Source organism: Meles meles, chromosome 14 (genome assembly GCF_922984935.1).
Source record: "Meles meles chromosome 14, mMelMel3.1 paternal haplotype, whole genome shotgun sequence".
Classification (NCBI taxonomy): Eukaryota; Metazoa; Chordata; class Mammalia; order Carnivora; family Mustelidae; genus Meles; species Meles meles.
The window spans coordinates 9,854,876-9,871,792 of NC_060079.1; the positions used below are offsets into that span (position 1 = coordinate 9,854,876).

The 16,917-nt window shown below is 44.8% G+C and overlaps 1 protein-coding gene and 1 long non-coding RNA gene across 2 annotated transcripts in view; one reads left to right on the plus strand and one right to left on the minus strand.

Annotated features, from left to right (window-relative positions):
• The window catches only part of MTIF3 (mitochondrial translational initiation factor 3), a 15,169-nt gene extending 14,198 nt beyond the window's left edge, over positions 1-971 (minus strand). Inside the window, exon 1 of the mRNA XM_045978101.1 lies at positions 764-971. The gene's annotated coding sequence lies outside the window, so the exon portion shown is untranslated. The remainder of the gene's footprint in view (positions 1-763) is intronic.
• A 718-nt stretch (positions 972-1,689) lies between these two features.
• LOC123925025 lies at positions 1,690-15,448 on the plus strand. The gene is made up of 3 exons (XR_006814895.1): positions 1,690-1,799; positions 12,940-13,157; positions 15,210-15,448. It is a non-coding gene; the product is annotated as an uncharacterized LOC123925025 (long non-coding RNA).
• Positions 15,449-16,917: the final 1,469 nt, after the last annotated feature.

A 16,917-nucleotide genomic window follows, 5' to 3' on the forward strand; every position in this document is an offset into this window, starting at 1 on the left:
CTCCAGGCATTCTTCTGATTACCTTCCAAATTAAGCCGATCAGCCCGTACTCCCCTTGCCCCCTCATCTGTTTGTTGAGCTCAGCATTAATGCCCAACATTAAATGCTCGCGTAGTATAGTTTATCTTTCCCTTTTAGTACTAATCACAGTCACAATCTGGTGATTATCTGATTGCTGTTTCTCTCCTTCAATAGACGGTAAGTTCTCTGAAGCTGGGAACGAATCTGATTTATCCTTTACTGTCCCGTCCCTGTCATACTAAGCAGTGGCTGACTTTGCTAACGCCCCTCCACTTTGTACCTTCTTAGACTGCAAGTTTCCTGTAGGAAAGTTTATTTACTTCGTTCAAGAGTCTTATACCATGGAGCCTGTTAAACTCTGAGTAGAGAAAAAAGAAATCCCGCAATCACTTAGCAACCCTCCCCGCTCAGCCTAGGCGGCGGGGGCGGGGGTCGACGGTCACGTGTGTCAGCCGCGGCCACGCCCACACCGGGAAGTGGTCCCCTGCGCCCTCCGGCTAGAGAGGGACGTGGGGACGTAGGGCCGGCGTGCGTGCACGCGTGCCCGTATGTACGCCGCGATGGCGCGGCGAAACGTTCAGAGGCCGAAGGGCCGGCGTCGGGTCTAAGTCCTGCGGTTCCCGGATACAGGGTCAGTGTTCCGGACCCAAAGACGGCTCTAGAGACCGGCCGAATCCCCCACCCCGCGGCAGGGTCTGCGGCGCCTCTCCGCGCTCCGTCCGGCGGCAGGGGGGGCACTGACCTTCCAGGGACACAGATGAGCGCGAAGCCGCTTCCTCCGCAGGGCTGTACCTAAGCCCGCGTCCTCCCTCGCAGGCCCCCCTCGAACGGCGCCCCTCGCCTTTGGCTGTACCTATGCCGGGCCGGCGACTGTAAGGTCTGGCAGAAGAAGCCAGGGAACGGCCCCCGCGGGGAGCCCCCTTCGCCCTCCGTAGTGGGCGGGGCTTCGGCTCACGTCTTCTAAAGGAAAGGGGACGCAGGGAGGCGCGCCGTCCGGCTGGAAGGCGGAAGTCCTCCGCAGAAGTGTGGAGGGCGAAGGGCGGTTCCTGCGGGCGCTCTCTTTTAATGTTGAGTAAAATATTTCATAAATGTTCTTATGGTTCCTGTGGTTTAAGAAGCACTGCCTCGGGTTTGCCGGTGAGCAGACAGACTCGGGAAGTGAAAGACTGCCCTAGGTTCCCGAGCGCGGGGCCACCGGAGAAGATCTGACGTGGGTTCAGGCGTGTAAGACTCAAGAACTGCTGTGGCTGAGAGAGCTTCGGACAGGCCGTCAGTTTCACGAAGGCGAAGACGGGCGGGTGGTGGTGAAGTGGTTTGTCAGGAGTCAGCAGGGCAGTTGCAAACCTCGGTGCTCCTGGCTGTCACCTGCGCGTGCGGGGGCACACACCCCTGTTGCGAGGCTGCTGTGCCCTCCGTCGCACTATTGGTGTCAGTGACCTGACCTGTCACCTCGTCTTCAGTGGGGCGACCCAGTGGGAATCTGCAGTCATGACGTAGTGAAGCCACCTAATGAGGGAATTTCCCATATGGGAGGAAACGGCCTCTACGGATAGTGCGGCTGAACACAGAGCTTTATTCTCCTTAAATGACCCCGTGAATCAGTTTTTACCTGCCTTGTTACAGATGAAAACGCTAGTTCAGCCTTAAGAGCTCAAGTCCCGAGTTTCTATTTCCTCCTCGAATCCCAGTGTCGGGCGCATTAGGTGCTGGCTGTTTTGTTGAAAAAGTGAAGCAATCAACCCAGAAACGACTCGTGTGTATGCGGCCCATAGTCCGAGGTTAGTATTTGTGCGTTGGCCATTTACCAGTTCAGCAAGAATTGGGCCATCCAAATTATTCCTTAATACCAAGATACAAGTTTGTTTAGATAGCGGGTAGAGTGACCAGCGGATGCCTGGGAACGGTGGGTGCTCAACAGTTACAAATGCGTGTTTGCAGTACATACCTGAGTGCCTGCCAGGCACCCTTCTAAGCCCTTTATTTCTCTTAGTCATTTAGTCCTCAAGACAAGCTTCTTAACCCTGTTTCACAGATGAGGGAACTGAAGCCTGAAGAAGTTCAGTGATTTACCCAAGGTCCCACAACTAGTGGCGAAATCCAGAATAGAATGCAGGCAGCGTGGAGCCAGAGTTGGGGCACTTTTTTTTTTTTTTTTAATTTATTCATTCGCGAGCGAGAGAGAGAGCACAAGCAGGGGGAGAGGCAGAGGGAGAAGCAGACTCCTTGCTAAGTTGGGAGCCTTCCTTGGGGCTCTGTCCAGGACCTGGAGATCACGGCTGGAGCTGAAGGCAGACTCTTAACCATCGGAGCCACCCAGAGCCCTAGAGTTGGTGCTTTAATGCTAAATGTTCCTTACGCTGTTCGAGTAAAGTAGCTAGTGAAGCAGTGGAGTTAGAAGTCTACGAGGATATTTAGTGAAATGTGAAAAACTGAAGAGGTTTAACACCCAAACCAAGGGCTTGAAATTTGGTAAGACTGAGATTTGAATGAATTCACTCCCAAGTAATTGTTGGTAGCTGGAGTACCCAGCCAGCACCTGTGTGGTGGTCGCTCTTTGAGGCGTATGTGTCCCGAATAGATGACCTCGGCAGTTTTCCAGACGCCTCTCATTAGCTATCTCAAGAAGGGGGTGCTTTACTGCTCCTGGAAGGAGATGAGTAGAGCAAGGTGCACAGAAGACATGCCCTCAAAGATACATTTTTTAAAAATCTCTTACCTTGAACTCTGCTTTGACCTCCAGCTGAGATGGGACATGGCAGCTTTTAAAGAGTCATTGAGAGTCTTGGATTCAGCTCCCTTGTGGATTTTGAAGGCCCTTGAGTAAAGATAGTAAAGCAGGCAACTGGATCTTTTGGATCCCTTTCCTCCTATATATGGCCTCAGCTTCTTGGTTTAGGGGAAGTATTATACTGTGGCACAAATCCTCTGTAAACTAATTGAATACATGCATAGAACAGAACTCTTGGAAATTTACAGAGCTTTCTCAATGTCTATTATTTCTACCTGTAATTTACAAAAACAAAAGCAAACAAAAAAAACCACCCCAAAATATAGAAGTGTGACTCAGTAAGACTCAAATCCAGGTGACTCTAAAACTTGCACATTTTCCTCCACAGAATAAACTCCATGTTAATTTCCATGGTTGGTCCCAAATCACACGGTTTCTCACACAGTGCATGTATTGGTGTTTTTCTGTCTTGAAGGATTAAAGGAAATACTCTGTACCCCCCTCCCTTACCTGTTAGCTTCCAAAGTCCCCTCTCCCCACCTTTGGACCAGGGAGGCCCATTAGACACAGTCTTAGCCTAGTTCATTGAGATACAATTCAATGTTCCACAGAGTTGTTACTCTATGGGTAATTTCTTTAGAAAGTTTTTTAACACTAGGCTGTATCTTCATGATGCCACAATCACTACAACAGTTACTTTAAGAGGCTAATCTTACACTAATCAACCCTGTGTTTGTTTTGAAGTTACGTAGATAAGTAAAAGCCTTTGTGGCTTCACATACTCACCGTATTCCTCAACAACTAGTTGTTCATGGATATAGCTAGTTTCACATACCCTGTCCAACATTAGACTGGAAGCTCTTATCAGGACAGTTTTGCTAAAATAGGGAAATTGCAGTCCATTATATGTGAGATGCTACACAGTACCAAACTAAATCTAGCTGACAGAGGGTCCATGCTCGCCTTAGTCTATGTTTACAAGCTTGTCAGCAGGGACATGGAAAGCAGGGTGTGTGGGGAGCTATGGCGAATTGTGGGATAACTTCTCAAAACATCCTGAAGTTACCCTCAGCCCAATACCATGTGTCCGTTATCATAACACGTGAAAGCTGAAAGCCTTCTCATGGAATTTCTACTGTTTTTCCTCAGGCAGAACTGTGATTAATCTATTCCAAACACATAAGCATCCACACACTTAAAAAAAAAAAAAAAAGAAAACTCTAGGCAGGAAGATTTAGCTTTCCCTAAGTAGCCTATTTCGATGTTTTGCAAGACTGAGGGAATCTCTTTCTACAACCTAAATCCATCATGTAGCTGCTCGTGCCGGTTCCCCAGAAGCTGGAGGACATCTGGTGACCACATCTGTGTTAAAACCCTTCCTGTCCTCTCAACTGTTACTAGATTCAGGATACATTTGCCATGGGCAAAATTTCATTAGACTCCAGACTAATCATTCCTCTTGGCAAAAAATGATGGCACCAATTATTAAAATGTGATGGTGGTTGTGAATGAGCAAAATAAATTAACCTAAAATGAATGACACTGTAACACATTTTTTGAAAAGCTTTCATGTCTGGGAAATGAAAGAGTAGTTCTACATGGAATGTCCATTTATCTTCCGTGAAGTCTTGTGCAACTGAGTGAAGCAGAAAATAGGTTCAAAAGTCTCCATTGGAAAAATAACAGAGCTGTGTGTTACTATTTCGAAGGTAGTAAATTTGGGGGGGTGATTCAGTTAACTTTCATCATTTTCATACCCTTAATGAAGGGGATTTCCATCACCATTGTGGAGTGTCCTGAAGAAATATGGAGAGTTAGCATAAGAAACCTTAAAGCGTGTACAGTGTGTACTACTGTGTAACTCAGAGCAAAACAGAACCAAGTTACTAGCATTTCACATTTTAAGTAAAACCCAATAATGTTTTTAAAACACATGAGATCTGCTAGTGACAAGGCCCTTCAAGGAAGGCAGGACTGGCCACCAATATAATGTTCACAATACAACAAATTTGTACTGTGTCGAGAAGCATCTCCAGTGCAGAGTTTTACATTCTTCCTGTATCGGGAAGATGTCCCACTGTAGGGCTCTGGCTGCTCCTGTCCCCTCCCCGAAAGTTGCTCGGTTCTGCTGCAAAGATTTCCAAAGCTTTTTTGTTGGCAGCTTAGGACGCATGCGTGACCTTACTAAAGTGGAAGGGAAAGCTCTCAGTTTTTCTTTTTTCTTCCTTTTTTTTTTTTTGCAACAGTAAATCTATTAATTTTACAGTCAGTTGAACAGCAATAGATTAATTTGTGTAAAGTCTGTATTCACAAAGAAAACCTGAACTGCGGGGGCTTGAATGCTTGAAACCACAGCGTGGTGGCTGAAGGCTGGCCACTCTTAAGACAGCTTGCTGGGGAAGGATGAAGGCAGTCCCTTGTCACCTGCTTCTCTGCACAGGTGCTGACCCCTCGGTCGATCCAGGGCCTCCTGGCGGGGGTAGCGGGAAGGCTGGGCCTTTTGTGTGCTACAGAGAACGCTTTTCCAAGGACTGGGCCCGTTTTCTCCAGCAGCCACAGGAAGCAGAAGAAAGAAGAGGTTAAGGGCCACCACAAGGGTCAGAATGGGTTAAATTTAGTTAACATCAGAGGTTATAGCTTTTAACAACAGCTTCAAGAAAACTTATTCGAAGATGCAATTTGTTTCTTCTTTGTCAACTGTTATTTTTTTCCCCCTATTGATAGTGACAGCTTAACAAAGTTGTTATATACTGGAGGTTTTCTTCCTTTAGAGAATAAAGGATTGTATTCCTAAAAAGAGGTGCAGGTGGAGGACGTTATAAAGCTTCCATGATTTTCGAATTGGGAGCTTTAAAATAGACTCCCTGCTTGGCTAAGTCAAAAATAATCTGTGAGGGATGCGGGGGAAAAAAATCTCCACTAGAAATGGAGGAATGCTTCAGCAGTCAGATGCAGGGGCTCAGATTTCTAGAAGTTTCTTTGTGTGTATTTTACTTTCAACCACCAGTTGTTTTTCAAAATGACCAAAGAGGCCCCCTCTTGGGTTTCCATACATGTGTTTTCTCTAAATTTAGAACTTAGTACTGGGCATAACTAGTTGTGTATTGTTTCTCTATTTGAGCAAAAAAAACATGGTTGTAGATTTCTGCGTATGTCCTTCACGCTCTGATCATTGTAGTATCCATATTTTCTGTTCAAGGACCCAACTCTTGGTCCTGGGAAAGAGAAGTCAGCTCTAGCCTCTCAATTGGAAACTCACACTTCTCGATAGGTATGATTTACCTAGAACTGATGTTGAGTGTCTTGCTGATAGTAGGAAGGCCTCAGCTGCATTTCTGTGATAAATACGCGGCTTGACTTTTTTTGAAAGAGTTTTATACATTCACGTGGTTGAGGTTTTAGAATGCGAACTTGGGTTTCCAGAGCCATGGTTTCTATCTGACAGTCAGAAGTGTGAGTGTTATCTACACATCTAAGTGCTATACGATACTATGCATTTGACAACATGTTTGTTTCGGGTACAACGAAGACTCATGTGATTATTATTTGGGAAATAAGATGTTTTGTCTAAGAGAATCTTCCAGATGCCTATACATACCTCTCAAATGAACATAAAGTGTCTTACCATTTTGAATAAAAGTATTTTATATAACTTATTACAAAGCATTGCATTCTGAAACATGGTATAATGAATTTCTTTTAAGAACGATGGCATCGTTATGACTATACATTATTATATGGTGCTATGTAATATTGTCATACCTGTTTCGAATACCACTGTACCAAAATGCACTGTTTTTTGAATTTGTAATTTCTAGTCATCATAGGTTTTCTTACTTTTCTCTCACCATTGTAGTGCTTACTTCCCCTTCTTGTTGCTATAGTTGCTTACCTAGCTTTATATTTCTCCCTACTTTTTAACGTTCTGCTCAAAGTCAAGTTCAGTCTCATCTGGCCTAATGCAAGGGTTGCTTAGGGGACTTCTACCCTCCATCTGTCCTTATTCCAAATCAGCCCTCACAGCACAGCCAGACTAACCTTATCTTAGGAAAGCTCCACCTGCACACTTTCCCTGTGACGGCTTTCCTCGTCCCACCTGCTGAGCTGGATTGTGAGGTTCCACTCCAGCATTTACCACCCTCTGCATGGATCTAAAACCTACTGGAGTTGACAAGTGAGTCAGTTTCAGTTTGCTTGCTCTGCCCAGGCCCCTTCCTCAGCCCCCCAGAGGGGAGCCTTGCAGAACAAAACTCCTGTCCTCATTCCTTCTTCCTGTTCAACAGCTGATTAGACCAGAGAAGACTGCCTTGCAGGAATCCAGTCCACAGACTGTGACGACTTGCACATTCTGACTGGGACATTTGCTGGATGTCAAATGTAGCAGGAGACACTAATTGGTTATTCATGCTGCTCTTTCCCAGGTTTTAGCTGGGCACATAGTTGTACAGAGTAAGGACAGTGTATATAACCTCCCCAACAGATAGGTGTAGCCACATGACTGAGTTCTGGCCAGTGGAATATATGTATACCTACTCCCATGTGACTTATCCCATAGTCCCGAGGAGTCCTCGTTTATGCCTATGATCCCAGTATAATTATTAATGACATCCTTTCACTCTTTCATGGCATATCACATGGCCACACTAAAAAAATCAGCTGTGGTATGTGCAACTTCCAGAAAGTTCTCTTAGAAGGATAGTGTGCTCTTCCTCTCCTTCCTGCTTTCTGCCAGCTGAAAGGTGGACAGGATGGCTGGAGCTTGGTTGGCATCCTGGAGCACGAGGGGCTCCTAGAATGGAAAGCGTGCACGGCAGAGCAATGAGATAGAAGGAACCTGGGCCCTTATACACCAGCACATGGTTCTTCTGGATTTACTGACTGTACGAGAGAAACAAGCTCTTACATTGTAGCTGAACCTACTCCTGCAACACGTCACTCAAACAAAAAGTCTTATAAAGTTGTTTATTTCATGAGTCAGGCCAGTGATGCACACTGGAGTTCTCATGCAGCTGAGCTGGTCTGCAGAGAGAGGCAGGAGAGTAAAACACATGCGGAAAGAACCATGCAGAAAAATAGATTGTGGGGCTCGGTGGAAAATGGGGTAGAAGCTTTCATGTCTAACTTTCTGATTCCAGTCTCCATGGAGTCCATTGGTCTGCATTTCCTATCCGTACATACCTCTTAGGTGGATTTTCTCACAACACCTTTCTATCAGTGCCACCAAACATCGTTATAGCCCTAACTCTCTCTTCTTCCACCACTGCCAAGCAGCTGAATGACTACTTGCTGTTCCCTAACCATATTTTGTGCTGTTCTGCGTCCGTGCCTGGTTTTGCCCTACCTTTTGCCTGGAACAGAGCCATCTTTCCAGCTGTAGCCCAAATGCCACCTCTTCCATGAAGCCTTCCCTTACTTAGTCCAACGGGGTGAATTTCTCCCTTCTTCTGACCCCTGTCATTTTATGTATGCGGATTCTGTGGCTTTTCTTTTTCCTCTGCTTCCCAATATGGTTGCCTGAATACTTGGCATTTCCTGCCTGCTGCATTGCCAGCCCCTTAGAGGGAGGGACTGTACCCTTGCCAATTTGGTTCTAGCACCAAATTGCATAACTTTAGTGTACATTAAGTATTTGCTGAAGAGTTGTGGGCTTTAGAGTACACAGCTAAGCCTTTTCTAATGGTCTCTGAAATAAGAGAAAGTGAACTCTCTTGGTTGAAGTACATGAGGTTTGGGGCAAGACTTTGTATCTTATAGAGGGTTCCCTTACTGGTTTTTTTTTTTCTTGCTTTGAGTTGAGAGCGCTTAATAAGAGACCTCTAAGTATCTTATTATGGTTTTAAGAGGAGCCTTTCTCAGTCACTATGGGAAGTTCGGCTGAGGTAGGCATCTTTTATTGAAGCAAACTTTCATGCTAAGTAGTATACTTGTGACTCTCATGATTTACAATTACTGAATGAGACCTGCAGAGAGTCTAAAAAATATATGAAAAATATCACAAAGTCTGTCTCATAAAGGAGTAACAACGAGGTCTTTGATTCCTTGTATTAATTACTACATTATGGACTCTATAATTGCAACTACATGCCCTATAATCATTATCATCATTTTCAAAAAGATTATCAAATGATCACACATGTGTAACATTGGGTTAACCTTGCTACCTCTAAGGCAGGAAGGTCACAGCCCAGAAGAAAATCCAGTCTAACCATTTCTTTAATGTTCTGTACATAATTGATAGATTTTGTGACTGGCTCAGTCAAAGGTTTGGGTATTAATGTTCAGAGGAAAAAAAACACCACCAAAACCCTGACACCATAAAATAGGTCCACATGTAATTATAACTGTAATTTTATTATCGTCTAGAAGGATGCATCATAAATGCGAGGCATGCAACAGAGTAATGGGGGATAATGAAGAAAAAGGTATGTGTGCCTCACATTTATGATACATCACTTATAGTCTATAATTGATAGCCTTTGACTTTCCTAATACCCCTTTCACACTCAACCATCATATCATGACACACTGATAGGCCCAAGTTTATATTAATAAGAGCGCAAGTCACAGAAGTTGGCACTGATTTCACTCATTTAATATTATTTTTTTACCAATTAGAATGGATTTGAAATTATTCTTTTTATAATTGGCCTCTCACTCACCTGCTTTCCGGAATGGGAGAGAGAGCTGCCAAGTTAGAGTTGGTCTAATGGGACCTTCATTTTAGCCAAAGTCTGGGTCAGCCAGGCCTTCCTTGCTTCCTGGACATCCAGTGTGGCTAGAGGGCTTGCACACTGATGGCAAGGATGAAAGGATAAAACGGGCTGAGAAACACATTCACGCTGTTAATGCAACAAAGCCAGAGAAGGAAACACAGGGCAACAAGGAATTAATTCTACATGTGTAAGGACACCTGGAGAACCACATGGCCAAGCGCCGGTTACCCATAAGGCTCAGCAGCAGGAGTGCAAACCAGAAGCTGGGGCCTCAGGCCCCGCTGGTTTGGCCACTGTGTGCTCTCGCTCACGTTACCCCGTAGAGCAGTTTCATTGTCTCTTACATGGGGAGAGCAAAAGTATTTTCTGCGTGGACATGTGAACATTTAAAAAATACACACGACACACATGCAAACATGGTCAGTTCCTAGCACTGAGGATTGCTCGATGAACATTAGCTATAAAAGTCATACATGGAAAACAGACCTATGAAAAGTAAGTGCGTCATTCCCAGAAAAGACCCGAACAAGCCTTCTGGGACTAGCAGTAGATTAGACTGTATTGGCTGAACTTTGCTTTTTTTTTTAAATATTTTATTTATTTATTTGACAGAGAGAGAGGTCACAAGTAGGCAGAGAGGCAGGCAGAGAGAGAGAGGGAGAGAGAGAGAAACAGGCTCCCCACTGAGCAGAGAGCCCGATGCGGGGCTCGATCCCAGGACCCTGAGATCATGACCTGAGCCGAAGGTAGAGGCTTAAACCACTGAGCCACCCAGGCGCCCCTGGCTGAACTTTCCTTGATCCAAACCGATCTTTTTCTACCACCTTTTTGTTTTTTTGTTGATAATGTGATTTAAAACTGGGTTATAAAAGTAATCTTCCTCATTTTCTTTCAGTTGAATTTATTTTTCTTATACCTTGAGCATACTATATGGCTTCATTGTCTTGGGCTTCTCTGATTGAGTGAATCTTGATGACAAGTAGCCTATGGCTTTTTATACATCTTTCAGTTGCCACCATTTCAAGGCAACAGAGTCGTTGACTTCAAAGTCATTGACTTTTTTGATCACAAAAAGGCATAAAAAGTTTTCAGTGTTGACCTTGGGCAAATATAAAGATTTTTTAAATCGAAGGAGAAATACAAATCAAATCCACAATGAGATCCCACTTCTCACCCCACTGCGATGGCTAGAATTAGAAATATCAAGTGTCGACAGGGATATGGAGAAATTGGTAGCCTTTAGAAATTGCTGGTGGTGTGACTATTGTGGAACACAGTTGAGTTTCTTTAAAAGTTAAACATAGACTTACCATAGGATCCCAAAATTCCATTGGTTAAGTACTGACCAAGAGAAATTAAAACACATGTCCACACAAAGACTTGTATGTGAATGTTCATAGCAGTATTATTCACAATAGTCCATATGTGGAAATAACCCAAATGCCCATCAATACCCATCAACTAAAGAATGGTACCGATCCATGCTACAACACAGATGAATTCAGAACCATTCCATTCAATGCAAAAAGCCAGACACAAGAGAACACTTACATTTCTCCATTTATATGAATTATCCCCAAAGAGCAAATCTATAGAAACCAAAAGTTGATTAATCGTTGCTTAGAGCAGGGGTGAGAATGGAGAATAATTATCAAAAGAAAAGGATTTGTTTTTTTTTTTAGGGTAATGGAAATGGTCCAAAATTAGATTGTGGTGATGGTCGCACAACTCTGTGTCCTTTACTAAAACTCATTGAATTATGCACGTAAAATAGAGTGATTTTATGGTATGTAAGAATTATGGTATGTACCAATACTATATATCAATAAAGTTATTTTTAAAAAAACAAAGAAGGGATGGCTGGGTGTTTCAGTTAAGAAAGAAAAAGAAAGACAGGCTATTTTAATAATAAAGTAATTAAAACACTTCTAGGAAAATCTTATAAAATGGTCATTTTACCGAAGTTCTATTCTTAGTGTTGCCTTTATTTTGTCTCAGTGAATACTTACTGGGATCTTAAATATGAACAGCATTTCTATTTTCTAAAATTATTATCATGCAAAAGTGCAGTTTGTGTTTATTCCAATTTATGTGGTATTGAGTTGAAATGCATTTTCTCTAGTGTGTCAGCATCTCATGGGATTGAGGGTGTTCAGGTTTTATACTTTGCCTAAGTAATTAAAAATACAATTATAGCAAAATATTTATGAAGCTTATGTTTAAAAGCTCTCACAACTTTAAGATATCATTTTGGTCACTGCTGATAGAGTATTCTGTGCAGGAAGAATAGAAACACAGCGACATTTCGCATTAGACTGCGTATGAATCACAGTTTCAGTGACAGATTTGTTACAAGTTCAGGCCATGCGCAAATGGAATTTCTTTTATAAATTAAGTTGTATGAATAGCAAAGCTTATTATTCCATTATCCCAATAAGAATAGAGATTTCTTATTTTTGCCGATTGTCTAAAATATTCTAATGAGAGGAGGCCAGGTTAGAGCTGACCCTTCACGTTCAAAGTGCTTGAGTGTCTAAGATGTCCGTAGAGAGAAGCTGGATCTGCGATGTACTCCTGTAGATTCCAGAATTTCCATTCTGTCGTTAGACACTTTCATGAACATCTTGCCTCACTGCTTAAGGGTTTCTGTCACAAAATTGAATCATTTTTATGGCCTAAAGATACTGTCCTGAACAGGAGTCAGGCTCCAGAGGAAAGGAGCCCAATGGTGTGGTGAATTCTGTCCTTAATCCCATGACAAATGACCCCTGGGTTTCCTGAGGGGGGCAGCACACACAGCCGCCAGGAGAGCTGCAAAGGAGAGATCCGTGCAGGAGCCCAGTTGACAACGGAAAGGATGTGCTGGTTGGAGCACTAATGATGAGCAAAAGGTCCCCAGGGCTAAGTGAGTACCGGAGGGGCTCAATCAACCTGGGGAAGTAACTTCCCAGAGTCACGTACCTGGGGTATGTGACTGGCTCGGACCAGGGGCGTGCCCTTGGTGGCAGCACTGGCCCTCAGGGTTGCATTCCCAGCTGCCTAGTTTTCAGCCTCGGTGCCTTCTTGGAAATGACACTGTAACAGCGCCAAACCCGGGTGACCCAGCCAGGTGTACATATGGAGGCAGGGAGTTGGGGGAGGGGGATAAAGGGATGGGGTGCTCAGCGAGCAAGGCTGCCCAGCATTTCCCATCTTGCTCCTCTGGCAGTCCCCCCTTCCCCTGGGGACCTTTGGGCTCTTCCTGCCTCCAAGACCAGGGCTGGGTCTGGGTTGCTCTGCAAATTCTTCCTTGATATTCCTTTTCAAGAATTCTTCTTCTCTGGTCTTGGGATGGAGGGATTCTATCTTGTTTTGAAGAAAGAGTATTCTGGATCAGAAAACAGAGCCTCAATACCCAGGGGTCTCACCCCTCTTAAAATACTTTTGAAATTGTCAAACAATATACAAATATCCGATATTATTCATCTCCTGATCCAGGTTCCCTCGAAATACTTTCCTCTGAGTATTTTCTGACTTCTGGGCATAAACTCAAGAGAAGATATGACGTAAACCAGTGCTACTCAGAGTAGGGTCTGTGGACCAGCAGCAGCCTCTGGAAGCTTGTGAGAAATGGTATTTCCAGGGCCCCTTCAGAGATCTACTGATTCAGAAACTGTGGACCTGGGAACCAGCTACCCGGCTTTGACAATCTCCAGGTGATTTTGATGTGTACTGAAGTGTGAGACGCACCAATGCAGACAGGTTTTCTTTCACTCATTCATTCATTCTTCATTCATTCATTCCTTTGTTCATCAGTACTGGTGGAGTATCTCTAGAAAGGGCCGTGGGGAGAGGATGAGTAAGACACAATTACTATCCTTAAAAAGAGAAAATTTTTCTTAATGAACTCCTTTTCATTCTTCAAGATTCTGTTCACTGCCCCCTCGAGGGACTGACAGGGGCCCCAAACACGGGCTGTTTCCGCTAAACCCTCCTGAGAAAACAAACACCAAGTAAATGGCGAAGCGCCCATCACCAGAGTTTGCTGTGTGCAGTTGTGGTTGAGTAGGCCGCATGGTAATTAGCAGAACTCAGTCCCCAGCGCAGACTCCATCATGCTCACCAATCCTGCATCACCCTGTGAAGGGTGACGGCTAGGGACCCCTGCTGAGGACTGCTAAGAGTCCCTACCTAAAACTGAGGACCTGAATTTGCTGATTGCCGCCAGAATAGGGCACAGGGTCAGGACAACGAGGTAAACAACATTCTTTCTAGACTATTGCTTCAATACAGCTCCGTTTTGATGGTGGGCTCTGTGCAACACCTACTTTGCAGTGACTCCCAGTGTCTGCTGCTATCCCCCTGGGAACAAACGGACAAACTCAAATGACAGGGTATGATCACAGCTTTCTTAGATGGGGAGACCCTGAGCAATTCTCCTGGCTTGGCATGTTTCCCGAACAGAGGCCACCTGGCAAGGTGAAAAAGAGCCTAGGTTTGCTGGGAGGTGAAACCTTGGCCTTGCCATTTGTCAGCAGTTACGTTGGGCATGGTGCTGTACTCCTCTGCCAAATGGGGATAAATAATTTTAATGCATAGCTGGAACATTGCATCTATATTAGATACAACCATTTGAGCGCTGTTGTGGTTTTATGATAAAGTACTTCACTAAGGGCTGGAGGGTAGGCAGGTTTGGGGTTTCCACAAGCTGGTGATATTGGAACCACTAGAACCATTCACATTGGGTCCGCCCAAGAAGAAAGCCTTCAGCAGGACAGCAGCCAAGATGGCCATCGCTGGGGCTCAGATGACATGTGGTCATCCCTGACATGGCCTCACCATAAGGGCCACAGATCTTCTCCCCATCTCACAGCTGTCTCCCTGCCTCCCATAACTTGTTTCCACCTTCTCTCTGCCCTTCTAACACCCAGGGAGAATTTCGGGTCATCATGGGGCAGGGGACAGGGGGGAGAGATGATTTTTTGATGGGTTAATCATGGGAACTCTTTCTGTGGCATTCTTAAGCCACTGCTGACTTCTAAATGGAGGGCGGATGCCAGAGCCCTCTGTGAAGTCCTACATTCCTTCCAGAAGTTGTCACTGAGAGCCATGCCATGGCGTGCTGCTGGAGACCTTCTGCAATTATTCTTGAGCTTCTGCTCTTTTGTTGAGAGGTGGGAAGTGGGAGGATGCTGGCGAAGGGGAGGTGTGAAATGTGGAGGGAACGGCATGGCAGAGGGTGGGGATGGGGCCCGGCTGATAAGACAGAATTATGTTTCCAGAAGCGCGAGCCTCATTGGAAATATTGATTCCTCCCTGGAGGTCACAGCCCAGGCTTTGTTGTGCCTTCAGAATGGCTATTTATACATTTGGTCTCCGTGCCAGCTCTGCAGAAATGGTGTTTAAAAAAGAAAGTAGTAATTATTAACTGCACACCCCGATGTGGGTATCAGAACGAATTCAGAACAAAAGCTTTCACATAAGCGTTCTACTCCCACTGCTTCAGGGGGAAGCTGGAATCCTCTTCATTTCTAGCTAGAGCAAGGTTCTTGGCATAACTTAAATAAGGACTTCCGTGTCCTTGAAATCCAGCCATGTTTTGGGGTTTGGGCCCATGCTCTGACTTGCGCTCTGATGCTTTATCCATCCTCCCCCACGCACACCTGGGGTGGAGGGTGAGGGAGAAGGAGTAGATTGAAATGTTTGATCTTAAAAGCAATCTTTCCTTCTCATGCTTTTGAATTCTTGGCCTTCCTATCCATGCCTAGCTTAGCAGCTTATTTGCCAGAAGCCTGGAGATTTCATACCAAAGTCTCAGGATGTGCCCAGGTCCTTACTGACTACGCTGCTGAAGGAGAGATTCCAAGTGAGACCAGCAGAAGAACCGGCCAGCTGAGCCCTGGTCAACCTCAGAACCACAGGAGGTAATGAAATGCTGGTCATTTTAAGTCACTTATAAGTTATGGGGGTTAGACTTATATGAAGGAAGTGGAAATATTACTCTTTTGGAAAGCAGAAAAGTAGTCCTTAACCAAAACCTAGAAAGGCATTTTGAAGCAGATATCCTATTCTTTACTATTATCATAAAAAATGTTCAATAAGCAAAGAAAGTTATGCCTAAAAAGTGTTCATTGTTGCATGATTTTTTAAAATTTACAAATGATATAAAGGAGCAGTAATGACAGCAAAACCCAATGGTGTACTAAATTATGATACAGGGGGTTATTAACTTGCTTCTGGAGGTGATACAAGGGAATCCTCCCTCTGCAATTCAATTGGAGCCAGTGATTAAAAAAATTGTACATATATCAGAGACAGTATTTATTTTTACCTTAAAAACACACAGTTCCATTCCTTTTCCAGCATTTTCTGTGGACTAAGGCTTTTTATTTTTTTTAAGATTTTATTTATTTGACAGACAGAGATCACAAGGAGGCAGAGAGGCAGGAAGAGGGAGGGGAAGCAGGCTCCCTGCTGAGCAGAGAACCCAATGCGGGGCTCGATCCCAGGACCCTGGGATCACGACCTGAGCTGAAGGCAGAGGCTTTAACCCACTGAGCCACCCAGGCATCCCTAAGACTTATTTAAAAAAAGAAAAAAAGATTTTTTTTTAGTTTGACAGAGAGAGAGAGAGACGGTGAGAAAGGGAACACAAGCAGGGAGAGTGGGAGAGAGAGAAGCAGGCTTCCCACTGAGCAGGGAGCCCTACATGGGGCTTGATCCCAGGACCCTGGGATCATGACCTGAGCAGAAGGCAGATGCTTATCGACTGAGCCACCCAGCTGCCCCTGGATTAATCCTTCTGAGTGTGAGTCCTCACTGCCTCAAAGGCCACGTAATCTTGTGCAAGTCATACCCACTCCACACTGTGCTGTCAGGAATTAAAGACATCTGGGGAGCAATAGGAATGCCGAATCATCTGGATCCCCTGCACCCAGGTTTTAATACTTACCTCCTGACATCGATTTCAGCAGTCTTTATTTTTAGTGACTCATTCTGACTGAGATTTTCAATTTGGTTTGTATTGCCTTTTCTGCCATCCTAATTCAATGGTTTATGTCATCTTTAATTTGATCGTGCGATTGTCACATCAGGTGTAACTGGCAAGGATGGGAATGGGGCCAAACCAGCTACCTCTCGTCATGGTCTTTGCAATATGATGGCAGTGACTCGGAGTCCTCTGGGTTGCCCAGACTCGTCTGGGATTCTGAAGGAAGAGCCGGTCTCCCCGGATGAGGGCTCTGGGTCCAGAGGCATTGGCATGCCCCCCAGGCTCTCCCCCAGATCTGCAGAATCAGAATCTGCTTTGGAGTGTGAGGAAGTCTTCCGGGGACTCACCTGGGAGGAGAGTCCTGATCTCCTGGGGAACAAAGCATAGCCCTCTGGGTGTGGACGGCAGCCACATTCTTCCATGGTGATCACCTGACCTTCCAGATCGGCCATCTCTGGGGTCTGTTGGATGACCAGACAGGTATC